This window comes from Podarcis gaigeae (assembly GCF_964106915.1).
Source record: "Podarcis gaigeae genome assembly, chromosome: 12".
Lineage (NCBI taxonomy): Eukaryota > Metazoa > Chordata > Lepidosauria > Squamata > Lacertidae > Podarcis > Podarcis gaigeae.
Window position 1 is genome coordinate 29,292,135 of NC_139688.1, and position 21,485 is coordinate 29,313,619.

Here is a 21,485-nt window from a genome sequence, read left to right on the forward strand (position 1 = left end):
TCAACCAAATGTACAGAATTTGTGACCTGTCAATTCAAACACACCCTCCTAGAGACTCAATAAGTAGGGTATGTGTTTTTGTTACCTGCTTGGAATTGCAGGGGGGAAAGGGAGAAGGACAAGTGCCCATCAGGCCAGCATGCATGGCTAGTGAGCTGTGTGGAACAAGTTATGCAAGCCTCAGTTGCAGACCATGTCTGTGAACTGGAAGATTTCTAGTCCTTACATTTCACCCTGCTCTTCTGCAGAGGAGCTTGGGACATCCATGTCTCCCCCTTTGTGCTCATAACAGCTCTTTGAAGTAGGATAGGTGGACAGCTAGTGACTGGCCCAATAACACATAGGAACACGAATAGGGATTTGAAACTAGGTTTTCCCAGACACTCTGGAAGCTATACCACACTGGCTCTCAGAGGCTTGCTGTGAGGACCAGTGAAGTGGGAGTTACAGGGCATTTTAATAATAATAATAATAAGAATAATTTATTATTTATACCTCGCCCATCTGGCTGAGTTTCCCCAGCCACTCTGGGCAGCTGCCTCCATTAAAATTCACCAAAAATCAAAACACCAGCATCTGAAGCACATTTTCTAGGACAGAGTTCTAGTGAGATCTTAGTGAGAATTTGCTTTGCCAGTTTTCCAAGTGAGAAAAGCTGCATAGACACAAGGGCCTATTGTTTTTTAATGTGTATATGATTGCTCCAACTTTTATGATTTATTAGAATGAGGAAATCTATATATGAGATATGGTAATTCTTCACACTTCATGTGAGGAAGCCCACCAAAAGTGTGCAATATTTCAGCACGCATATTCTTAAATGCCATTTGCCAAGATTCCAAGACTATAGAAGTGATGGGAGGTTTCATTTTATATTATTCCCCCAGAGAATGCACAGAAGTCACGTGGCACACTTATGTTACTCAAGCTAAGCAAGGGTAGCCTTGATTATTCCTGAATGGGGAGACTACCAGGGAACCACACACATACACAATGCTCTGAGCTCCTTGGATGATGAAGAACATGGTACTAATGTAGTAACAAGAAGTACTGTTCTTTATTAAATTTATATATACTGCCCTTTGTCCAAGGATCGCAGGGCAGTTCACCATATAAAAACAGAAAAATGCACAACATTGTTGTGGTTTTAAAGGCATTTTTGAAGTCCACCCAGATCTTACCACCACCAAGAAACCCAGAGGCCAATTAACAGTGTGATCCTATGCATGTGTCCCATAGAGTTTATTCCCAAATCTCAGTGCTCCCCAGGATGGAGGCTGCAGGGACTTAGGGACTAGCTGTGAAGGAGGTCTGCTGGTGGGACGACACATGGAAAACTACTGGGGGAAGCTAGGCATGAAGCGAAGGGCTCAGTGACAGAGCACATGCTTTGCATGCAAAAGGTCCATGTTCAATTCCTGGTATCCTCAGGTAGGTCTGGGAGAGACTCATGCCTGAAACCCTGGAGAGCTACTGCCAGTCTGTATTGGCAATGGTGGGCTATAGATGGACCAAAGGTCTCTCTCGGTATATGGTAACTTCCTATGTCAACGGTGAATTGGAAGCATGTCAGGGTGTAGGCATGGTTCCACCAGGTTCAAAGCTCCCCCCACCCCCATACATTCCCTGAACATGCCCAATGGATCAGCAGAACGGTATGACAAAATGGCAGGGCAATGGATACAGCAATAAAAAAATAAGGTTGGGTTGCTCTCCCCTAGCACTATTGCCTATTGCTGTAAGCAGAATTACTTGCCTGGTCTATCTTTGGTAGTGGCTCAGCAGCGACAATGCTGAGTGATTTGCTCCGACAGAATAGATGCTTTTTCAAAGCGCCACCAATCTGGACATTTGTAGTCACACTGCATTCCCTCTCCGTTTGTTCATGGAGCTCTACCTATTTCTCTTTCTTTAACCTAACCCTTATGCTTGAGAAACGAAGACCACCCTGTTATGCTATTCTATATTAAAGGTGAAAAGATACTCCCACTTCCAAAATAATATACAACCCTGAGTCCTGGGGAAAGGTTGTAGCTTAACAGCAGAGCACATGCAGAATGTACCAAATTCAATTCCTGGCATCTCCAGGAAAGGCTGGGGAAGAGCCACGGTCTGTCGGTGTAGACCACCTTTTCAGACTCAGGACCCACTTTTCATGCAAACATGCACCCTTTTCTCAACCTTTTACCATATATTTGCATGGTGGTAGAGCTCCTGTTGCGACCCACCTTGGATCAGGCTGAGACCCACCAGTTGAAGACAGTGATGTGGACAGTATGGAGCTTAGATGGATTGATGGTCTGAATCAGCATAAGGCCTATATTTCTGGGTGTCATCTGGGTCCAGGGATCAAATGAATGACACGATGCCATCCACAAAGTGTTCAGAGAAATTCTTGATGGGTTGCAACCCTAACCTATTTTCAAGTAAGGGCTTAGCATCACAGCTTTAATTTATTGACAGTTTTGGCTAGGCAGCTGCTGTTCTTCAAAAGCACAAAGACGACTGCTTTGGATTCTTTTGTTTTGTTTCCTAAAACAAAGTGACCTCTTGAATGTTCAAGTGCTATTGCCCTGGTCTACGCATTTGTAGCAGAACGAGATGGCACCATGCTGGGGTGGTAGGATGGAGAGCTTGACATAAGGAAGTATGCAGAAACCTGACCCCCCCCCCCCGCCACACAAACACACCTGCAGTCTGAAATAGTAGTGCAGCCCACTCTACCATCTCAGCATTATCCCCCCTGTTCTCCTGCATGTTACCGCACTGAGTTAAACATTGCCTCCTGTGATGAGCTCACCCATAGGGTCAAAGAATTGTAGAGTTAGGAGGGACCACGAGGGTCATCTTAGTCCAACCCTCTGCAGCACAGAAATGTTTTGCCCAATGTTGGGCTAAAACCCATGGCCCTGAGATTAAAAGTCTCATGCTCTACTGACTGAGCTATAGATCTTAGGGAACTGTCCATGAATGCCTCACCAAACACACACACACAAACATAAACACAAAACCACAATCAGTCAGTGAGGAACATATTGCTACTAACCTGACAGGAAATAATTCCTAATTCAGGGATGGCGAACCTTGGACTCAGAGGCAAGATGTGGCCCTCCAGTTCTTTCTCTCTGGCCCTTGGGACATTTCCCATGCTTTCACCTGGCTGAAATATATCTTTAAACTGTCTTGTCTGGATGGAGCCTAGTGAGAGCTGTATGAGTGTTTACCGCGCAGACAACTTTGCATTTATTACTCCTTCTGCTTTTGCCTATGGTACCATCATAGGAGCCAACTCCTAGGGGCTGGAGCCAAGAGGTCTTCACACACACCCATAAAATATTTGAGGGGTCTCCCCCCCCCCAGTTGATGGGCAGTGCCGTTCAAATGGTGTCTGTGCACTGTGTCTTGTGATTGATTACATAGGGCAGGGCTTACTTGGGCCCACCCCAATATTTTATTCAAGTTGGCACCTCTGGGTGCCATCCACTACCGGCACATGGACCCCAGAAGAGGAAGTGTCCCCACTCTGGTCCTCTTTGCTTGCCTTGATGCACCCCAGGACTCATCTGCTCCATTTCCTCACTTTCTCTGAGCTGCTGCAACAGGCAGGTACAAACGTGTGGAAGCTATGGCTGCTTTCTAGAGATGTTGTTTTGGTCCCTGCTGCTTTCTAAATGCATTTTTTAAAAATTAGTTAAAGTATATCTAGGCCCCAGAGGGGTTCCCCTTGAAATTACCGATTGTACTGCTGAGATCAGGGGGTCAGCAAACTTTTTCAGCAGGGGGCCGGTCCACTGTCCCTCAGACCTTGTGGAGGGCTGGACTATATTTTGAAGGGAAAAAATGAATGAATTCCTATGCCACACAAATAACCCAGAGATGCATTTTAAATAAAAGCACACATTCTACTCATGTAAAAATATGCTGATTCCCGGACCGTCCACGGGCCAGATTTAGAAGGCGATTGGGCCGGATCCAGCCCCCAGGCCTTAGTTTGCCTACCCATGGCTGAGATGTTCGAACTGTGGGGTGCTCTCACATGGTAAGGATGCTGGCCAACTGCAGGAGGACTGGGGAGGGTCAAGAGTATTGGAATTCTACTAGAAGCGACCCTGTGCTAGTGGGAGACAAATAGGAAAGGGGTGGAAGGAATACTCCTGGGAGCATCTCTGTCTCTCTTGCATAACTTTGCAATGTATCATTTGGAGCAGTGCCTGCAGAAGCCAGGCTCTTGCCTCTTTCTCGATGGGGGAAGCACCATAAGGTCAGTGGCAGAACATCTGCCATGCATGCAGAAGGTCCCAGGCTCAATCCCAAGCATCTCTTGATAGGACAGAACGAGAGTCCCTTGCCTGAGGCGCTGGAGAGTCACCACCAGTCAGTTTACTGTAGACAATACTAAGCCAGATTGGCCAATGATCTTAGGTGGAAAAAGGCAACTTCCTATGCACCTGTGTTCTCACCTTGCCCTTCTCCTCCTCTTCCTCCTCCTTCTTCCAGCCCTGCCATTTTTCTCTTAGCTGGCTGGACTTGAGGAACTCTTAACTTTCCACATAGCAGTCCCTCTTGAACAACAGGCATTGCTAAATGACCCTGATACCCCCTGATTCCCCTTCCTATTTTCAATGGTTATCACAAGTTGTTCTAAGGAATGGGTTCTATCCTTTGGATCAGACACCTTGCTAGCCACTTTATAAAGCTTGTCATCTAGTATCTGAAGGATCCTCATGCAAAAGATGGAGCTGGTTTGCTCCTTGCTGCTTCGGAGGGCAGGAACCGAATCAGTGGGTGAGGAAGTGCAGGGAGGCAGATTTTGCCTAAACATTAGGAGAAACTTCCCTAAGGTTAGGTTAGAGCTGTTCGACCGTAGAACAGGCTGTGGAGGAGACTCTCCTTTGCTGGGGACATTTAAGCACCTCCCAGGGATGCTGTCGTGCCAACCCTAGATCACTGCTTGAGTTACGGGAAAGGGGATCAGAACCTTGATCCATCCAACTCCATGTTTTCTGCACTGACGGGCAGCGTCTCTCCAGAGCCTGAGACCAAAATGAACCTGGGGTCTTTACATGCTGAGCTACAAGTCCTTCCCCAAAGGCACAGCTTGGGAGAGCAATTTTGCTATTCTCTGTTGTTATTGACTTATTTGCCTGGTTGGAAATCCCTCGCCAAGTTCGCTCGCTCGCTGGTCTTCTCTCCTCCAACCTCTGTGCTTGGAAGATTGATAGGCCTTTTCCAGCGTGGCTTCTCTCTCTCTCTCTCTCTCTCTCTCTCTCTCTCTCTCTCTCTCTCTCTCTCTCTCTCTCTCTCCTGAAGCTGTCGACACCGGCAAATTAATACTACTAATTACCCCTTGGTGGAGACTAACCAGATCCTTCTTGATTGGATTTTGACTGCTGTAATTTGGAGCTGCGGCGGTAAGGACGCGACCCGGCCGGCGTCTGCGCAACATAAACCCGCTGGTGGTGACGACTGCCTGCTTTTCACGCTTTTTAAAAGAACAGGGTGTGGAGAAGGAGATTTATCAATTTTCGTGCAACCTCGCTCGAGCAGCGCTGCTGGTTTAGGGCGGTTTGCGGAAATCAGGCGAAAGGCGGCTTAAACCCGGGATCACCGTCGCTCATTCTAGCCCACGGAAAGGCTTGGAAGATGCTTTCTACACAACTCAACGGAGGGTGGTGTGTAAACCCTACAGAAGGAAGAAGCGATGAAGATACAGAACTTGGAGCTGTGGTTCTTGCATTCTCCTGAGTACTGTCTTAGGACTAAACCCCAGAGGAGCCAGTGGGGTGGACTTAATTCCGGGGTAGCCAATGTGGTAAAGAAGCCAACTCCTAGGGCCCCAGGTCCCTTCGGTCCCCCCAATAAAATATTTGAGGGGTCCAGCCCCCCTAAGTTGATGGGCATTGTCATTCAAATGGTGTGTGCCTTGTCTTGTGATAAATTTTGAGGAGCGGGGCTTAACCCCGTATTTTATTCAAATTGGTACCCTTGCAACGTGGTGCCCTCCATATGCTGTTGGATTAAAACTCTCATCAGCCCCGACCAGCCGCCAGGACTGCTGGAAATCGTAGTTCAACAATAACATGACTATCTCTACTTTCATGACTCATAGGATCGGGACACAAGAGGATGTTTTAGATTAGAAAAGGCAGGTCATTGGTCTGCCTAGTTCTGTATTGTGGATCCTGGCTGGAAAATGGCTCTTAATTAAGAGTTTCAGGCATTGAACCCGGGGACCCTTTTGGCACACAGAGCACGTGCCCCTTTCCCTTGGACTGCACATCGGGGCGCCGTCACGGCCACGTGGGCTTGCGTGCTAAGGCCATGCTCGGCTATGCATTTCTATCTAGTGGCAAGGGTTCCAACTTGAATAAAATATTGGGGGGGGGGCAGATAAGCCCCACCGCGCATAATCGATCGCATGACGCGGTGCATGCATACCTTGTTCGGCCCCCACAAATATTTTATGGAGTTGGCTCCTATGTCTGATGGCAAGTCCCAACGGGGAATATTACGTAGGATCACTCTGCACAAATTCGCGGTAGAACTGAGCGGCTCCCTTTCCAGAGAATCGCAAGGAAGCAGTGCCATAAATTCGCTTCGAAATGGTTCAGATTACAGTCTTGAGTTAGATTTCCTCTATTGCCCTTTAAAGCACAAACTTCCGCCCCAAACCAATGCCTTGGCAGGTTCGTCAATCCTCGATTATAGTCTTTCTTTCTTTCTTTCCTTCCTTCTTTCTTTCTTTTTTTTTGGGGGGAGAACCGCACTGACACAGGAATGTCACATAAAACAGACCTCCCCACTCCCCACCTAAGGAGCTCATGAGTCGGATTTACAACGCTAGTTTAGATTATAACCTCGACAGATCAGCCATTTCTAAATGCTTGCGTCCAGTCAGATGTGGATGCATTTGGGTCTTGAGAAAGAGACAGGGAGCCTCGACTAAGGAATAAAATACTTCAGGCTGCAACCCCAACCCCTCTTGCCTGGGAGTAAGCCCCACTGATTTCAGTAGGACTGACCTCCGAGTAGACATGGAACTGACGCGGGGATAGAATATGAGATCTTTAGCAAGGTCCTCCACGTCTTCTGTGGTTTGGGAAGAAGAGTGCTGTGTAAGTCGCAAGTCCACGCAGCTGTATATATTTACACCCACCCCTACCTGGCCCAAAGGATAATTCTCAGTTGTCGTCTACATTTATCCGGCAGATCCATGTCATCATCATCATCATCATCATTATTATTATTATTATTATTAAGAAATGATGGAGCATAGATCAATGACTGAACAACATTGACCAGGCACTTTCTTAAGTTCATCACACCCTTCCTTACCTCCCGGGAACTCGAGCTGACTTACACAGACTTCTAGGGCGGCCTCCCACCCCGCGCTGACCAGCCCCAAGCTCAGAATTCCTCCTGGAAGTGACCGGAAGTTCGAAACAAGTCACACTCAGAGTGGCTGCCAAAGGGCCGGCCGGCAGATCTGCGGAGGGAAACGGGGCGCAGGGGCAGACCTTGACTGTCGCCGTCCGTAACGTGTGGCTTTAATTACATGCCTTCCGGCTTAGCACAGTTACAGAAGAGGACGTAGCGCAAAATGTATTCCCGCGTGGTACACATGGAAAGCTACTCCTTTCTTCTTTGCATTTGTGGGGGGAAAGAGGGGGACGATTTCATCACCATCGAGTGCTCTATGTGTCACCCCAATTCTGCGACTGGCTTCATGGGGTCTAGGGGTGGGGTTGGAGCTGTTCATTAACAATACGTAAAAGGATAACCCCTCGCTCATTGCACGTGTCAGACACGACTGTCTATGTGACCTTGGAGGCGTTACTACGCTTGGGCCTCAGTTTCCTATTCATTTGCCATAAAAGAAGGAAGAATGAATAGATGGACGGACGGACGGACAATCAGACCAGGAATAAATTATTCTGCCATCAAAATGAAATAGTTCCCAGAAGAGGAATTAAACCCATCAGTGTAACTAAAGCCAACGCGATAGGTTGAGTCCTGTTGAAGTCATTGGAGGCGGAATGGTCCTTCATTGAATTATGGAGCGGCTCTATTCATTTGCAATTTTTTAATTAAATGTGCGTGACAGAAAGATGCTACTTTCAACATAGTGGTAGGCCTCCCTCCCGCCTCCCTCCCTCTCTCTGTGTGTATCTGTCTGTGTCTTACGTCTCTCCCCAGAGTTAATAGATAATGGATCTCTCAGTGGATCGCTTATGCGTAATTAATTTTCACTTATGTTTCGTTGTCTACTGAGAACTTGATGAAGAAGCCGCTCAGTTTATAGGGACGGAAGCCGCCAGGGATGGGGAAGCCAGCGAGTTTTGTCCAGTATAGTTAGATAATTAGAATTTCCTGGGTAAAGAAATGCAGGGGCGAAAGTGGGGGGAGAAGCCACGGCAACTTCGTTAATTAAATCAACTCCAACAGAAACATGAAAACTTCTGCCTCTGTCTCTGTCTCGTGTGTTTACTACCAGCCCATGCCACGCTTGGTAAATGTATTCTTTGAAGGTAAGAGTAAATAATTGCCTTTAGCGCAACAAGGGGAAGCGACGCGGAGGCTTTTTGAAGCTCGCTAAAAATAAGCTACAAGAGAAAGCGAAAAAGCTGAAGGTGGAGGAGAAAGAGGGAAGGAGGCCATCGCGATAATTTGATGCAATTAAAGTGTCTGCCTTCATTTGCCGAGGCGATCCTCGCTCTCTCTGGCTCTCGGAAATGCTCTTGGAGATGTGACGAGAGAGAGAGAAGATCCGGCCGGTGGGTCGGTTCCTTGCAGCTAGAAGGAGTTCGCTGCTGGACCGTCTGAAATATTGATGGACGGGGCTGCAACTCGATCGGAGATACAGGCAGGAGAGCGCCGCGTCTCTGCTTAAGGAGCCAGCTCTGAGAAATTGCAGTCTTCGCTCGCCGCCCCGCTTTAGAAGGGATTAGAAAACGAAATACGGAAGAAAAGTCCATGGGTGCTGGTTGTTGCGCTTTTGCGCGCGGACGCAATTCTCTGGCTAGGGCCGGGGCGCTCGATCCGAGGTCTTTTTTCCCCTCAGAAGTAAACCCCACAGGTTCCGATGGGGTTGTAGGTTGAATCGACCCCGCCGCCCCCACTCCACTTCCTCCTCTCATCTTTCCCTTTCTCATTTCAGCAAAGCCAAAGCAAACTTGTGGGCAGACAGGAATCCACCCAAGCGCCTGATCCCCCTGGCACATTCCGAACTTGGAAACGGGCCGACCTTCTCCCATATAAAATAAGATGAATAAGACAAGATTTGTAAAAGCACATCAAGAAGTACGACACAGCCAGAATAATGGGGCCAATAAATCATCGTGGAAAACGTCTTGTTGGTGAATTGGCCTCTGAATTGCTGCTGCGGTCCTGATTTTAATTTCCACTGAGTCCTGAGTTCCAACGTGGGCTCAGAGAGAGACTTTGGTCCAGACGCTCCCTCTGGGTTCTAACCCACCTCACAGGGTTGTTGTGAGGGCATAATGGAGGAATGCCAGGCACACAATCCCAGCGGTTAAAGGCAGGATTAAAATATAAATACAGTTGGTGGTAGTGATTTATTAGTAGCAGTATTTAATGTTTAGTAGCAGTATTTAATATTATCAACAGAAGAGCAGCAGCAGCAGCCATCGCCCTTGGAGCGATCCGTAACTTGGAGAAGCTAAAATGTTTGGAATTAAACTGATGTGGAGGAGAGCAGCAGCCGAAAAACTGATCCGTGGAGGGAGAAGGGGTGCTGCGTGACTGCATTGGATTTGAACCACATCCTGAGCACACTCCTAGAAAGTCAACCCTCATAAGTAGGAGGAGGAGGAGGAGTATGGATCCCGGCCAGAGACTATTGAGGTTTGGAGTAAAGATTGGAAGGTACCAAACAGTCCCCAGTTAAGGAATCGCTCAGCTTTTAAGGCGTTTGTCTCTGAAGCCAGAAGAAACCGTTCTGAAACAGTATCTCGAATTAAGACAAGGTGGTGGTGGTTTAAATAGAAGCAAGGAAAGCGAGGATCTTAGCAGGCTGTTATCCTAAGCAGCACTGCAACGGGGGGAATAAGGCCAATTGATTTCTAAGTGAGTATGCTGAGGATTGGGGGCGGCCTTAGGTGCCTTCAGGATCCAGATGAAGGGCAGCAGCACCGCGCTTGGCAGATGTTGTGAGGACAGGACGCGTTCACACGGGGAAGCTGCTGCCTCGGATTCCACCAGAACATGCGCATCAAAACAATCCACCACCTACTGCTAAACTCCCGAGACTCTGCACCCTGATCATCCCACACCCCCAGTTTAGTTCCTCACCCACCGGCTTTTACACCCCCACCCCAGGGAAAGTCATTGTTCCTAACCCCGCCCCCTCTCCCGCAGGGCTTTGAAAGCGCTCGATCGCCTCCCCAGCAGCACACATTGAACCCATCTGGAAGAAGGATCCGGTTTAAATTACAGGACAAATCTGTACAAGAGACAGTGGCTGGGTCTCTGTGGATCGTTCCCGTCTGCCTTCCATTATTTTGACCCAGGGTGCTGTGCAGCAAATGCTGCGTGTGTGATCCATCTGTGTAGGCTTTCCTCCCTCCCCCCCCTTCTCCGTTTGCTCCCCCCCCCCCCGCACGCTCTCCGCCACTTCCTTCACACTAGCGGTATGGAAAGCCCTTGACGCCTGCCAGTCTGTTATAATGCTCGTGGGTTTACAATCCAGAAAGCGAGGAAGGAGGAGGAGGAGAAGGAGAAAAGAAAGTGTGTGTGCAGCGGGGGTGCGGGGGGGGGGGTGCGCGCGGTGGAGAGCGTCTTCTCCCCTCCATCCATTCTCGGACTGGCAGCGTTTAACTCCCTGGCTTCTCCTTAAAATAGCTCGCTTTCATCTAGAGGAGGTGACCTCTTTTTGTGGGATCCTCTGCTTCCCACTCGTTGGCTATTAAGGAGATGACAATATGACATCCCGGCAGAAGACGAAGAGCAAATGTGTTTGGGGGTAAACAGGGTTGGGGGAAGCGCTGGAAATGTGATCAGAAGATGGAGAGGGGGTTTGAGGGGCGGGAGGTTAGCCTGAGAGGGAGGGAGGGAAGGAAGGAAGGAAGGAAGGAAGGAAGGAAGGAAGGAAGGAAGGAAGGAGAAAAACTTTTAAGCAAATGCTTGTATTTGAGAATAGTGTCAAATTTTAGGAGGTGGGCAAAATAATAATAATAATAATAATAATAATAATAATAATAATAATAATAACAACAACAACAACAACAACAACGATGATGACGACGACGAAGGATTTAGGCAGGTGCCTTTTCATTCAGCTCGCACTTCTCATTCACTCCCAATTAGCTCTCTCCTACTGATGCCAAGAAAGTGGCTTGCTCGGATGGATATTAAAGGTTGGTAGAGGGAGAGCTGCCTTTCTAGACCATCGCGCCAGAAGGACTCGCGATTCCAGCGCTTTTTCTCCGCAGGACAGAGAGATGTCTCTGAGGCATCTCAGAAGCTGGGCACGGGTTAAGAAAGACACACACGTTCAGGGATCTTGCGCCTAACAAGTGAGCTGTACACGTGCACTGCGATCCTATAGAGGTCTGGTGAGATGGAAGTCCCGCTGGGATCGATGGGACTTATTTCCAGGGATGAGATGGCGCAAGTTTTGCTATATAATCCCAAGCACTGAGAAGTGTGTATCCTGGTAAAGCACTCTTACTATGAAGTAAGCTCCACTGAGTACTGTACTACAGGAATTACTTCTGAGTGAACGTCCTTAGGATGGCGGAGCAAATACACCATGCATACGTTAATATCCCCAGAAGTATCCAGCCAGCCAGCCAGCCAGCCTTATCTCTCTATCAACCTACCTACAGAGTGGGCTATGTCCCAGGAATCGCGTCTTTGTGTGTGGATTGACTTATATTATCCGTTCCCCTCAAACCCTCAGACTGGGATTCTTCCAGATTCAATGGATTCTGAGGAGATTTTAGGTGATACCCATTTCGTTATTTTCCTGCGTTTGAGGTCTGACTCTTTAGGGGATTTTTCCTTGAGAACAAGACATTGTGTCACAATCTTATCTGCTCTGAGCCTGTGGCATAGGGCGAGCTGTAAATCAATCAAACGAAGGAAGGGAGAAAACAGATATCAGTTATCTGTGTACACACAAGCCAAACTTTAGGGGTCAGCTGAAAGGGATCAGTTTCAGGTATTCGCGCGCGCTCTCCCTCGCTCTCTCTCACGCATATAACGGATTAAATCAGAATAAGATCAGAAAGCATAGAGTTCCTTACTCCCCCTCTCTCATTATTTTAAAGGAAAACAAAAGAAACTTTTCCTCTTTTTGAGCCCATTTTAACATGGTGTGCGTGTGTGTGTGCTGTGTATATTCTATATCCCTAAATACATACATACATATATATATATATATATATATATATATATATATATATATATATACAATCCTGCACATGTCTTAATCAGAAGTAAATTCCAGTGAGTTCATAGAGGACAGCAGTTTAAGCCTCTTTTCTCTCTTTCTTCCAGACACTGGGGCTCCAAGCTTGTTACCTGGAAGTAACCTCAGGGGACTTACATATGCGTAAGAGTGCAAAGGACTGCTGTCTCACAGCCCAGTCCTATCCGTGTTTATTGCGAGTCCCGTTCAACATAAGCCATGTTTAATTCCCATCAAATATGACCGGGCTCAGTTTACAAAGCGCTCAAATACTCAAGTAAACTGTTTGCCTTTTCATGTCGAGATTTTTTTTTGGGGGGTGGGGGCTGTCACGAGGGGCTGGATAGATCCACTGTAGACAGTGCCAGCTGTTCTAAAAATTCGTGAACAAGACTTTGGTAGCAGCCCTGCAACCCCTACTTTCCCGGTGCATATATATATATATATATATATATTTGCTTTCGTAGATTTTCACGGGTACAGGAATGCAGGTTTTGGTGTCCTCGGGTGTCTTCCCGTGTAAAAGACACCCCAACTTTTACACGGGAAGACACCCGAGGACACCAAAACCTGCATATATATATATATATATATATATATATATATACACACACACAACCTTGAAATGTTTTCAAACATATTTTGCTTGGTTTTAAATTGACACACACACACCCAAAACTAAAAAGTTAAATACATAACTGCATTGCACGCATGGGTTTCTGAAAAGCCACCACCATCACCAGGAATCTGGTGGAACCGTTAAGGAGGAACAAATGATTTCTATATTGAAAACGCTCTTTCTAACCCGCCTCTCAGGGCGCATTGCCTTGCAAGGCGGTGTACAAAATTGTGTTAACAAAGCAGAACGCTGGCGCTCACATATCACAGGCGCTCAGAAAATAGGCAGTAGCAATTAATGCATAGAAGTCAACAACAATGTGGGGGCCACACATATTTTTTTTTGCGGGAGTGAATCTGCCAGATGTGAAGCCATGACTGAAAAAACCCTATCCCATGTATCTCTTGGTAGTACCTACAGTGTAAGCTTCCGTGAACCATATGTCCATATCAACATTATTCTAGCCCATGAAGTTTTCATCATAATACAGTTTGGGATATTTGAAGGCTCGCAAGACTCCATTGTTTTTGCAGTACACGGTTACCTTTTAAAGAATATATGTATAGATGCCCTCAAAGAATGCAGAGCGCCATCCGCGCTGCGGGGATTTATTTATTTGCTTATTTCACTTTACACCCCGCCTTTCCACAATCGGTCCCCAGGGCGGCTAACAACAATTCAACATAAAATAATGCAATCAAGTTGCATGCAAAGGGAGCTGCTTCCATTCATTTCAGGACGCACGTTTTGGTGGGTTTCTCATCCTCCACCACCCCATGCCCAAAAAAACCTTGTATGAGATAAGCTCAAGCGTCCCCCTCCCCCCAAACTCTGGTCTATAAACCCTTTAAGCAAAGGAATAAAATATACTGTGTAAGATGTCGCGTTTGACAGTGGAATGAATTATATGAGCGACCCAGTCGATGCTACCAGGCGTTTTGGAAGTGTGTCTGATTGACTTTCTACCGACTCCGCATAAATCACTCTAAAAATAGGACCCCCGTTTCCTGTTGTTCTCGGAATGTATCTATTAACAAAAACTCGGGAAGGGGAGGAGGCGGAGAAAAGGGAACACAGACCGTCCCTACTACCGAGTGTTCACACGCGACAGTATGTGCGCAAGTGGTTTCGGTGCTGCGCCTACTTTTCCTAAGTACAAAGCGGTCTCTCCGGGGTTAGGAAAATGCGTTGGGGTCCGAGTTGCATCAGGAGCTAAGCTGGTTTGGAAAGGTCCTTCCATTGGCATCAGTGGGACCCATTAAATAGAGCTTTGTGGTCGGCGGCTGCCAGGCAGATTCTGTTCAAAGACACACACATTTCCCTGGGTTGCAGATCGGGACATCTATTTACTTCCAAATTTCGCGGCCATCGAGGTCGATTTCTTCGTCATCAAATACTTCCAACCCATACTTCTTTCTCATATTCAGGATCCACCGGGTCTTAAGCTCCCGGTATGAAATATGCTATGCGCAGGAGAAATAAATAACTTAAAACCCACTGATTGCATCTGTCAATATCCTGCGCGCATCTGGCGGAGGACGAGGGGAAGGGCGGAAATATATTGTTTTTCTTCCAACAAATTCACTCTTAGGAGTTGGGAAAGAAGCCTTTTCTCAGTAGCTCCTTGCAGTATCAGGAGCGAGCGGGATATGTGCGCGAGAGTGTCTCTCTGAGTGTGCTTTAGGTGAAAAATCCATGGCGAACGTTTGCGTGGAAGGGAGGCCCATCACTGGTTTCAAAGAGCGCAGTGTGCGTGGATCACAACAGTTTTACACCCTCGATCTGACACACATCATGTAGACCTTTCCTATTTTTCACTGGGTTGTGTGTGTGCGTGTGTGTGTGCAGTCCCACTCTTTGAAACCGACTGTTGCTCCCAAGATAAATATGTTCGCGATGTACTGGACTCGCTGCGAAAGTTCCATCGCGACCCACGAGGAGAGGCGCGCAGCGCGATCCTAACCACTTTTCATCCAAAATAAGTCCTAAGAGAGTCACTTACGCCCGAGGAGAGAAAGCGTGCTTTGGATTGCGGCCCTAAGAAGCCCCTTGCTGCATCCAGCACCAGGCTGCTTAAATATAAGGGAGCCAGAGGATTTGGCTGCAGTAGGAGGTCCGTAACCCAAAGCAAACACCGTTCGGCCTTGATTCCGGATTTTCTACAAGGAAAGGGGGACAACTCTCTTAGTTACAGAGAGACGAGAGGAAGAGACCACGGCTGTCTTTGTGTGCATGTGTTTTAGGCGGGGTTCTACTGGTTTGGAGACTACTCCTACGAAACGGCCTCTCCCGCTTCATTATCTTAATTCTAGAGGAATCTCATTTGAAGGACAGCGAAGCAATTTGGGGAGGGGGGAGCTACCGAGATGTTGAATCAATTTCCACAAAACAAGAAAGGCCTGTAGAAGTAACTTTGCCACACCATTTTATTAGATGGTTTCCCGTAGAGCCTGCCAGCTTAGACTATAAGGAGCTCAATGGACTAATAGCCTCTCTCCAACTTAAAGAATATTCTTGCGTCCTTAAAGCCAGAAAGACCTTCCAAGCAAATGTGCAAGGGGGGGTTGTGTGTGTGTGTAGATCTTATATTTTACAGGTTTGAGGGCCTCGCTTTTGACAGTTTATGTTCAGTTCCTTACAGCCACTACCCCTCAAAAAAATTAAAAAATTAAAAAATCCACGGGAGAGAAAGTTGCCGGCTTTCTCACACGGTGCGATTTATTTCGAGACCCGTGTAAACGAACACCAAGTTATTCCTGCGGATTCAAAGGCTACTTATACAGGTCTAATTTCCTTAGAATGAACCTTGTAACTGAGCTCGTCTTAGCAACCAAACACCCTCCCCAAGTCAGGCTTTTCCTTGCAATGAGGCCTGAGGAAAGCCGCTGAGGAAGCCAAGGCCATGAGCTTTTCGTAGTGATGGGATGAGCGGAGAAGGGAAGGAAATGGTTTAGAATAGTATCTCTGTGCTTATTCTGTGTGCAATTTCGCTTAATGGCTTTATCTCTACAACTTCGCTGAACTAGCGAGTGGTTCACAACTAAGTTTTACTCAGCGTAGACCCAGCGAGGCGAGTGAACATGCCTAAGCTGTGTCCAGGAAATTCTGTAGGTCTACTCTGAAGTAAAAACTTAGTTGAATGCCATCCAGCGGGTCTGAATGTAACAGAACCACAGGCCAATCTCACCCAGTGAAAGTGCAGTGCTTGTGGGGCCATATAGTGAACAAGGACAGGATCTGAAATAGGTCCCTGCCGCGGTGGGGGCTCTCCCCTAGTAACCGTACTTTAAAGGGTGATAGCCTCGATTGGGAAACAAACCCTTATTTATTTAGGAAGAGCTTACTCTGAGTATGTCATACTAAATCCTTGATTTCAGGTGGGGAAGACAGAGGATCTCTCGGCTTCGGATTATCCTTCCGGCCCCTTTACATTCTGGCCTGCTAAACCGAAACGTTTCCCTTCGGATCTGGCTAAAACAGAAAGACGGAAATTAAGGAACGGGGTGGGGGGAGGAGGAGATAAGAAGTAACAGGGAAACGTTGCTTTCTGTATAGGCCATAAATGCACAGCGTGCGTCTTTTGTGGAAAAATCGCGGTTTTCCATGTGGGTGAAGAAGGAGGGGAGGGGGGAAACCACCCCTCGCTGTCACTACTTCACCCCCCCCCTCCACAGCTAGGCCCCGGGTTCCTCAACTTCGGGACTAGCGAGGACAGCTCCACCTACCGCCACTTCTCCCCGAGAACGACCTCGCCTTCAGATTCCCCAGGGGCTTCCTCCGCACCCTCCCTGGAAGGTAACGAGAGGTTGAACCAGGTATCCCTCCGGGATAGGCCTCGCCCTTCCTTCTCCGCTGGAGAACTGGCACCCTGTGGGAAGAGGGGACTAAGGGATCGATCCGAGGGTGGCTGGGGAGATCAGCAGCAAGAGATCTCCCACACAGGCTAGGGGAATTGAAGTTCGAAACGGGCAGGAGGCACATTTTAGCTGCGTCCCCCCAAGCGCCGCTCCCTAAAGGTGTGAGGGCCTCTTTCCCAACAGGATCCTGAAAACAATAAATATTTACGAGCAGCAGCGAGGCTCCTCGAAGTCAAGAGCCATTCACACCAGCCAATGGGAGCCTCGGAAAGTTACCGCCAGCCTGATGGATTTGGATAATGGAGCAATTGCCAGGATGAGACCCGGGGAGTTCAACCAGTTAGGGGTGGCAAGAGGAAAACCCCGGTGAGAAAAATCGTTCGGGGAGTTTGTCGCTCTATCATTTATCCATCCATCCTAGACACATTAAAGAGAGGTCGGCGCCACCTGTGCGGATGTATTAAAAATCGCCAGGCAGATTTTGCCAAGAGTTGTGTTTGTCTATAGGTAGAGCTGCGTAATGTTAACAAGAGAACCGAAACATCAACAGAGCCAAAATAATAGCAACCGGTCTGCTTTGAGGTAAGAGATTCGTGCTCACAACCATGCTAGGTGTGCCTCGACACCTTGATGCTGTAGTCTGGGTGCCGAAGAAGCTCAGAACAGGGATAGCAACATAGGTAGAATGATATCTTGTATTTGGGGCAATTCCACCGCAGGTGGGTGGGTATGCAACCTTTCGAGCTGCACCGAGTTCTTCCGCCTGGTGTGTAGCTTAGAAGTTGGCGTATTTCTATATCAACAGAGTTGGACCAATAAAAGAGATCACCTTACTATGTGTATGTGTGTGCATAGCGCGTGTATGTGTCTGTTACGTCAGTGATGGAACAGAACAGATAAAGGATATACATCTTGCCGAGCATTTTAGAACAAATACAGAAAGGTTCCCATTCAAAAGAGGCGAATGAATAGATGGATACAAACGATAATTCTATACACATTTCTATATAGGGATTCGTTCCCTTGGATATCACAAACTCTCAAAGAAATAGGGGGGGGGCAGTTTACCCATCAACATATTTGCCTGGTGAGGGGCTTATGGATCTCGCAGCCTCTTCCCCCGCCCCGCTGCACGCGCGCGCGTTTCTCTCCTGATTTTATTTCCTTGAAAATAAAACCGCTTGACGATTTCATTCTCATATCATCTGCTTTAACAGAGGTTCGTGTGGCAGACCACAAACACATATAAGGGCACAGACGGATCCTGTGCGAGTTCACTCCGAATTCATTGCCAGTGAGTTCAAATGCGGACTTACCCTCAGGTAAGCGTGCATAGGAATTGCCATCCTAGAAACGCACCGGGCAGAGCTTTTCAGAGAGAGAGTGAGAAAGAAAAATAAATAACACCGACAACAGAAACTCTCCCTAACCTAGTCCTCTCTCCACTCCCCAGTGTTTTCCGAAAAGCAAAAGAGAAACGCGACTGTTCTTGGCACCTGCAGAAAACCGCTTCCCCGACGGTTGTTAACAAGAAGCTGGAGGGTATAAAGCAATAAACCTGCCAAATCTACCTGCGCGTTAGTTACACCCTAGGAAGAAAGTCTCTCAGGAAACTGGCAGCAGAACGCTAGTTGGACCTTCGCTCAGCTCTCTTAAATATTAAAAATCGCGCCACTCCATAGCCCCCTCTCTCTTTCTCTCCACCACCACCCCAGTTCTTCCATAGGACTAGGAACATTTTTTATTTTATTTTTTTTAAAAAAGGGCATTGGAGATTTGTAAATGCCCGTCTCGGGTTACCCTATTCGAGTGTCGGAGTATGACTCTTGTTAAGAACTCCGCGAACAAGGCAAGACACTTAGAGCTGCATTCAGAGTTACTGAACCGACTCCAGAGGCTCCAGGAGTTAAACGCCGAGAAAGAGGGGGGAGGGGGAAAAGAGCCCATCATCTCTGAAAGAGGCACACATTCCCCCCCACCCTACCGCACACACTCCCTGTCCCGTGAACAAGTTACCCAACAACAGAGCGGTGATCTCTCTGCCTTACCCATCTCAAAGCGCAACCAAACCTTTTGAACGCAAAGCGCAACGCGCAAAATGGCAAGATCCGTGGGATTCTTAAGAGCCAACTATTTGCTTAAGGTTTGTCATGACCTGGCGAGAAGGAAGGCGGTGGGGGGGAGGGGGGAAGGAGAGGGAGAAAGAGAGAGAGAGAGAGAGAGAGAGAGAGAGAGAGAGAGAGAACCTCTTCTTGATCCTTCTCAATGCCAGGCCTTATTTTTTTAAAATAAATACTTGCCAGATCTGCAACAAACAAATCTCGTAGCAATGTCATATCACACGTCCCCTTGGTCTGGATAAATTCCCCCCCCCCCCCACCTCCAGGAGAAAAGTTGCCGATGTAGGGAAAGCCGGCAGGTTTATCAGCCTCTCCAACTTTCTCTAGCTTCTTCTCTCCCCCACCCTTGAAAGCGGTCTGGTTTTTCCCCCCCTACCTGACTCCTCTTCCGTAAATCTCCAAAGATCCTAATGTTTCCCTGCTCAGTGGACGACAGATTTTTTTTTTGCCTAAAAAAAGAATGCACAGGCTGACTTGTCCCCCAGAACGAGAACGAGATAGATCCGCTGGCGTGTTGGTTCCAACTTAATGTCTTTCCCCAGTCCATCTTTGCGAGAGATGTGGCGATACCACCTGGATGTTCTGTTATAAATCCCCTAGCAAATAATAAATGGATTAATAATAACAAGGTATGAGGTTCTTTTTATAGAAAAAAATGGGAGAGAATTGAAACTAAATGCGGCAGTTAGACAACCATTTTGATAAGAGGATAATTGAGGCGACACTGGTGTATAATTAGAGGATAATTTATGCTATATCCACTTTTATTCCACCTCCCAAAATAAACCCAGTCCATAATCATTACAGGCAAATTGTTCTGAATTTTATAGCTGCAATTTGAACAAAGTAGTGCAGTTAATCATGGGAGATTTTTCTCTCTCTCCTTTTTGTGTATTCCTGATTAGAAGTCTAATTGCCTCCTTTCGGAAAGTAAAAATAACTGCGAAGCGACTCTATTTTTATCATTAACAATGTTGACAATAAAATAAAATCAACTGGAATTGTAATCGAAAGGCAAATTTAGGGTGAAGGCACTTTTCCTCGGGTAGTTTATATTGCAATCAAGATTTGCCAAACCACTAACCGCATGTCTCATTTGCATATATTTGAAAGCATTACAGGAGCTTCTGTTTTCAATAGGGGGGGAAATGTATTACTGACAGATCTCTGAGGATTCGCCCTCGGAGCAGGATGCTGAAAAAGCAGACACTATTGTACTGATCCAAGGACAGCGCTCCGAAAAACGAGTTCGCGCGCGCGCGCGTAGTGGGTGTTTGTGTGTTTTAAATGAATCCTTCCCCTGGGCACATTGCATCACTCAGGAAGGAACCCTGCTAATTTTGTCCAGAAGAACTCTGAGTTACCATCCAGGATTCTAGACCATAATTTACAGTTCTTTACTGGGCACCGCTTTGGCTCTGAATGCCAAGGCTGCACAGTGTTGTTGTGAATCCTAACCGACACGTGCGAGGCAGCGATAGCCTGCGATGCAACGACAGTACGGAAAATAAATGCACATTCTTCTTTTTAATTGGGAACCCCCCCCCATAGCTCATTGGAAGGGTGCTTGGCTTTGTAAAAGCGAGGGTGCTACTTTAGAGCGCAGCTTTGTTGTGGTTGTGTGCGGCGCAAAACACGCCCGCGCGCACACACACATGCACCCCAAGCGCCTGCCTAGCTAGCTAGCTGGCTGCTTCTCGCTCGCTGCGAGCTCTGAAGTTGTGCAGAAGGTGGGCTCGCGCTGACGCCAGTAGAAGTGCCCGGGCTGGGTGACGTCACGGGCGGAGTGACCAATGGGGAGGCGCTGCCCTTTGGAGACCAACCATTCGACTTGTGGCGTTTTCTCTCTTTCCACCTCGCCCCCCCTCTTCCCGCTCCCGCTGTTGTTGTGTGTTGTTGTGCGCCTTCCCCTCCCCCTGCTGCCTCAAGTCGAAAAGCAGAAGCACAACTTTATGAAAGAGAATCCACCTTAAAAAGAAAGGGGGTTATCTCTCTCTCTCTCTCTCTCTCTCTCTCTCTGCTTTTGCCTTAAACTCCCTCAAGGTTCCACCCCCCTTAATGAGGGGGAAAGAAATTACCAAACCAAAAACCTAATAACAAACCCCAACCGGAGAGAGGGAGAGAGAAGGGGAGGGTGCGAGAGAGAAAGAGGGAACGTGTGTGTCTGAGGTATATATAAAAAAAGCAAAAGCCCCCAAATGGAGGGAAAGAAGAAGCGTGAGGGAAAAAGCCCCGGGAAGGACTAAGTCTGCCGTTCTCTTTCTTTCTCTCTCTCTTTCGGGCCCCCCTCCTCCTCCTTCCTTTTCCCTCTCTCTCTCTCCCTCCCCAGCGCCTCTCACACTCCTCCCCTCCACCCCTCCCTCAGTTAACAAGGCCCCTCTCCCCCTATTGCTCTCTCTCTCTCTCTCTTTCTCTTTCTCTCTCTCTCTCTTTCTCCCCCTCTCTCTTTCCCCCCTCTC

General features: G+C 47.6%; 1 long non-coding RNA gene across 2 annotated transcripts in view; it reads right to left on the reverse strand.

Annotated features, from left to right (window-relative positions):
- The window catches only part of LOC310828243, a 66,264-nt gene that overhangs the window by 37,060 nt on the left and 7,719 nt on the right, over positions 1 to 21,485 (reverse strand). The window contains exon 1 of one of the 2 annotated variants that reach the window (XR_014556774.1): positions 19,403 to 19,614. The exons of the other annotated variant lie outside the window; for it this stretch is intronic. This is a non-coding gene — a long non-coding RNA (uncharacterized lncRNA). Of the gene's footprint in view, positions 1 to 19,402; positions 19,615 to 21,485 lie in introns of those variants that run through there. 2 annotated transcript variants of the gene reach the window in all.